The 6000-nt window shown below is 42.2% G+C and overlaps 1 protein-coding gene across 4 annotated transcripts in view; it reads right to left on the bottom strand.

Moving 5' to 3' along the window:
- LOC103395857 (CMP-N-acetylneuraminate-beta-1,4-galactoside alpha-2,3-sialyltransferase-like) overlaps positions 1 to 6000 on the bottom strand; it is a 31809-nt gene that overhangs the window by 6409 nt on the left and 19400 nt on the right. The gene's annotated exons all lie outside the window — the stretch shown is intronic.

Raw genomic sequence — 6000 nt, 5'->3', positions numbered from 1 at the left:
TTAGATACGTAAAAGGTTCTAAACTCCAGTAAACAGTTCAGTAACAGTAAGCAGCAACACTCGGCTAGCTCACTCAGCGGAGGTTGAAACACTATTCAAAAATTCAATAGAAAACACAACCTTTGTTGAAGCTTCACTGTTTTTCACACACATTTCTCCAGTTTTCCCTTTATGTGGTGCTGGAAATGTCTATATTCGACCTGTCCAGGCTGCAGGGAGGCCTGTGGAAGGCATTAACTCTGTATACTAAGACATACCTGGCTTTGCTTTGCTAAAAGTTGTATTTACAGAGGGTCCTCAACTTCACACATCAACTATTAGCCTGGAAAAGTCCGAGAAATCAGCAGCTGCCATGGCAGACTGTGGATGACAGTTTTCTGTGCCTCTCTGTAAACAGTCCTTCACTGAACTGAAAAGATCAGAAACTGATCAAATTAAAAATTACGTTAACTGACATTACAAATACAACTAATTACATGGTCATTTTCTTATACCAAGAGAGCTCAGTCTGATCTCCTGGATCTGCAGAATTCAAATGATACCCTTGGTAGATAACAGTTATTCAAATGAGCATGACGAGCTTCAAATCCCTGAACAATCCTTCAGATATTTAACTCAGCAGCACACAGGCTCTCTCACTGAGGAGCTGGCTCTGGCCAAAGCTGTCATTATAATGGAAATCCCTCCACTGTCAGCAGTGAACACAGCAGCAGCAGCAGCAGCAGCAGCAGCAGCAGCAGCCTCAGACCTGTTGCAAATAAGCTCCAGGGAACAGGATGTTGCTTTCACCGTGGACTAGTTTGTCAAGAGAAACAGCCCTGCCTTCGTAACAGAACAGGAAGCTCCAAAGTGGTGCTCCACTTATTCACCAGACCCTGACACCCACATGCTTAAAGGTGAACAGGAGTGTGCAGCTTGGCCTGTCGGGTCCTGACTGGGCTGTGGTCAGAAAGGAAATGACTGTTTCCCTTCTGCTGTAACAACTCCACCGGTAAATTGGCCCAGGTTATTCAATTTAGGCGTCTGTACAAGGATGTGTGTGCTCCAATGGAGCACCTGTGAAAACAACCTTGAACCTGGGGACTTTATGATTGTACAGTAGACAGCAGTGGTCAACATCACTCAGTCTGGAGAGTTCAAGAAATGTCCATCCAAGTGGTTAGGCCTGAGATCCAAACTGGTGCAAGTTCCCCTCCCAAAAAAACAGATTCAATTTAGGTGAAGTTCTATAAGGAAAATCAACTAAAGTGTCTGTTGCCTCCTTGCACGGTAACCATGTCTAATGTTGTCAGGATCCTGACAGCTGTTGGCAGAGGCTGTACGACGATGAGTCACTGAGAAGTAAAAACTGTTCTGATGAATGACAGAGAACAAGTGGAGGAGCAGAGGGTGTTGAAAATCACAGCGTGACTCAAAATATCAATGTTTCCGACTGTTGAATTAGGCTACAGACATCTTCTTTGTGTGTGTGGTCCACAGTTCAGTGCTGTTTTTTAATGTTTAATGAACTTATAAAACAATCTGTCACTTCCCAAGTGGCCAAGGACTCGACTGCACTGGTGCTTTTAATTAGCAAACTGCAGACGGGAGTGTTCATAGTTCTGGGCTCTCAGGGCTGAGAACAAAGCTCTCTTTATCCTTATACCAGTTTAACCAATTCACTTTTACATAAAACACTTGTCCAAATGTGTCCAAGCATTTCATTGGCTCTCAGCTCAAAAACATCTTCATCACGTTCCTCTTCGTAGCCAGTACATCTCAGCAGAGAACTGCATTATTATTATGCACATCTATTTGGGGCCAAACGTGGTAGGTTCAGAAGGGGCCTGCAAGCCAGGGGTTTGAGACATCTGCTCCAGGTGAATACAATTAAATCCTTGTGCTTCAGTTGATCTAAAAAGTTGATTTAAAAATTTGACACAGACAATTAGAGTCAGATTAAAACTGTAGACACACATTCTCCTTCTTCAGTAGTGCTGAAACATGTGGTGCAGTTAGAAGACAAACACACAAAGAGAGAGCGTTTTAGAAGTAAAAGTGAGTGAAGGTTATGGAACAGGTATAATTATCTTGGAAACGACTCCTGAGGCCACAAACATGTGACTTCTAATCCCTCTGGAGTGAAGACGTAACAGGAGATGCAATAGATTAATTACTTTAAAATGCAGCCTTGTCATGTCGCATTTGACGACGACACCTGAAGCTTTGTCAAGGTTAAGTGTGTTTACCCTGCAATTATGAAAGCCCAGCTCCACACGGACTAATAACAAAGTATGTTCAAGTGTGGGATTACACAACGACAATGTCAGGGCTGAGGAGAGGAGCTGCTGTAAGAAGTGATGGGTCACACAGGTGGAAAATATGATGCAAAGTGAGAAAGACTTCTAAGAAGAAAGAATAAAAAGCTGACATGGAAAAGACCCCCCATAAAGAAAGAATAACATCAACATTTCAAATTAAAACTAAGTCCTTCTCACATAGAACTAAAAGTCAAAGTTGTTTATGTCTGATGTAGTTGGTTGTTAGAGTTAAACATCAGTCACCGTCTGTGTTGTTGGACGGCTATGATACTGGTTATATATAGACACCCATCCATGTTGACGTGCGTGTGTTTATGTTTATGACTAGGACGGCCTGAGGTGAACTAATATCCTGGAAATTAGACTCAAAACAACTTCAAAACAAAGACGGCGGCCAAAACTCTAACAATCACAATTGAGTCTGCCTGGAGGTCATTGCCACTGTCCAGATGTCAGACCGGTGTGTGTGGCTTCAACACACTGCTCAGAGACCAATGTGCAGATCTGAGTGTGAATCACTGCAGGAAAGGTAGATGAGTTTAAAAAAAAAACACACACACACACGACAGGAGGTAATCAGTGACATCCGGAAACTCTGTGAGTCACTTGGTTCATGTTCAGAACCAATGTTTACAAGTATGTAAATGTTTATGAATGCATGTAAGCGTGCTACTTTAAGCTCCTGAACAGATGTTGGAGTTTAAAATAGACCTATATATATGGCTGATGTGTCTGCTGCTCAGACCACTCTCCAGGCTGCACCTACACTTCAGATTCATGTAAATAAATGAAACGGAATTCAACTTTGGTTCTAGAGGGTAGCACAAGAAAATACTGGAGCTATGGCTTGTCGGATCATTTTGAACAGGTTCGTTTCAAAACACACAACGTTCTCCTGAGTAGGATCCTCCGAGTCTATTTCTGTGAGAAGAGGAAGAGCTCTCTTCGTTAGAAAGTCTCCATCCATCATTCATCTCTCTCTGGCCTGCGGAGAAGCAGGGAAAGCTCCTGTAAACAAACACAAGAAATGGAACACTGACACTCCACCTTCGGACCCCATGTTTACCGCCGGCTGTATATTCTTGGCTGGCTGTGTTTGAAAATATCCCCACATATACAAACAACTGCGGCTGTGTGGATGGGCCCCGAGCGTGCACCGTGCACGAGGACTGAGAGACTCAAACTAGTCTCAATGGAAAAAAGGAAATATCGACAATGGTCAAAATCATGTTTGAGCACCTTCGTAAACACCGTTAAACCGGGCCAATCAGGCAGGCTGCTGTGTACGTGGGGTCGGACTCTCAGAGTGACAACGCTGAGCCGTAATCACGTGTACCTGCAGTAATAGCCGGTAGAGGATGTTGGAAGCTTGGTGATGCTGCTGTGCTGTGATTACAGATGGTTTACTGATGCAAAACACATTCGGGAAACAAAGTGTTTGCAACTGATGATCCGTCCAGGAACAAGGTCAAGTCTTCTGTGCCAGGATTCAGGCTGAGTTCTGCCCTGAAGTAAATGACTCTCTGCCTGGGTTGTTAAGTCGGTGGTTAGGTGTGTGTTTGCGAAAGTGTGCAAGGCACAAAAATACAAGATTGGGAAATTGCCTCTCCAATTTGTATTCTGTTCAGCCACCCAAGACAGAGCTGCAGGCATTTAACAGCTACAGTACCACAGTACAGGATATTCAGGTACACTGACCACTGACTGGATGAGTCACTGACGGCTGCACTACAACGCTGTAACCACCCACTAACCTTGAAAAGGACAGACATTTCAGTTTCAAACCCACAGGGGATGGAGAGAAAAAGCTTACACTAAAAACTTCCCTTCTCAGCTAACAGATGTGAAAGCTCTTAACGGTTGCCATGGTAACGTTAAGTCTTTAGTGGTGTGAGGTCTACGGCCACCTCTGCTTTCTATGCACTTTATCATTAACAACCTACTACACTTGGAATTTTACAAATAAAACCTTGTTAAAACTGACTCAGTATCCGGGGGAGTTTGGAGGATTATCTTTTGTCATTGTCTCTTCAGTTTGTTTTTTTTTCCCCAGTGTTCGTAGAAACCATTCATCTCTTTGTTACGCATGCACCAGTAAGACTCTTTAGCATTTTTCTTAATCAGCTCTTCTATGACAAGAGCAAAAAGAAACCATCAACTGTCTGGGACCTTCAGCAACACACGAGATGATCCGTAATGGTCTAGGGCTGCATTTTAGGCCTGTAATACGACTACAGCTCCGCAGGCTGTGGAGTGATCATACCGGTGGGTTTGGGTATCACATTTTTTGACGCGTCTCTTAAGTTCCCATAAGGAAACAAACACAGACAGACAAAAACACCTCTTTGTGTGAAGTTCTTCTAATGTGTGCATGAGCTCGACACAAAGAGCCAGGGCAGCACTCTTGAACACGGCTTAAGCTTCTTTCAAGTTGTTGCAGACAACAGACAAAGACATTTCATTCAATAGTAAACATATGATGGCCCAGCGCCACCGCTCGCTCAGGAGGAGTTTCCAGAGCTCAGTCAATGTTAAAAAAAGGCTGTTGACTTTTTATAATTATTATTATCAATTCCTCAAAATTTGCATCAAATAAAAGTCAGAGATATTTATCATAACAGATGGTCAAATACAGCAGATGAAATTTAGAGAAAAAAAACAAGGACTTGTCCTTTTCTTTTTCCTAATTACCATAAAGGACAGACCAGATTATTTTTTTGTTCTGTTTCCTGATTTCTTAGCCATGGGAAACATTCTTTCCTCCTCAGCAGATCAAAGAGGAGCGGCTCAGATGCCAGGGGCCAAATCAATTACCCTGAACAGCCATTTGCACTGTCCTCTCCCCTCTGACACCCCAGAAGAAAAGCTGGGCCCTATCAAAGGCTGCAGGAGCCATCAACCAGCCAAGAAAACTATTTTCCTCTATTTCACTTTATTGTTACCTTCCCACCACTTGTTTTCTTTTCCTACGCTATTAATGTACGACTTGACTTTCTCCTCTCATCCGTCTTTCCTTTATTCCCTTTTATCTGACCAGCTTCACACAACCACTACGTTTCAGCTGGCACTTGAGGTCCATCAAAAAACCATTGTCCTTCCTGAAATTACCATGAAATGAAATTCTCTATCAGTGCCTTTGCATCGTCCTTCCTGAAATGACCGTGAAATGAAATTCTCTATCAGTGCCTTTTTAACTGACAGGGTTTGAATATGGGGTTCAAACGGGTCCTTTTAAATGAATACATCAGATCTCGATAAGACAAATCCTATTCTTTCAACATGTGTGACCCTTTGGATTAAAGGTCACAATTTAAAGCTGTAACAATAAAAAAAAAAAAATTAAGCACACTATTTGATGAGTTTTCAATCTCTGTTAAATAATTCTGTACTACCAATGCAGACAGACTCATGTTCTGGATAAATACTCTAAGATACAGCTGTGAAAGTACAGCACAGTAGCTTTCAGGCTTAGCTCAGGGAATATTTCCACGACAGGATCCCTGGTATCTTTGCAAATTAACAATGCAAAATGAAAGATTCTTTTTTTGTGTATTATTATAGCTATTTTCTGGACAGACTGCAAAAGATCTGATCATTTTGTAATTAAAAATGTCTGACATTGTCAAGATTGTTTTTGTTCTAAGATCAAAACTCTAATTGTGAACATCCAAAAGCATGGAGCAGTATTATGTCCTTACAG

This window comes from Cynoglossus semilaevis, chromosome 20 (genome assembly GCF_000523025.1).
Source record: "Cynoglossus semilaevis isolate Cse_v1.0 chromosome 20, Cse_v1.0, whole genome shotgun sequence".
Taxonomy (NCBI): domain Eukaryota; kingdom Metazoa; phylum Chordata; class Actinopteri; order Pleuronectiformes; family Cynoglossidae; genus Cynoglossus; species Cynoglossus semilaevis.
This window is presented reverse-complemented; position numbering and strand designations above follow the sequence as displayed.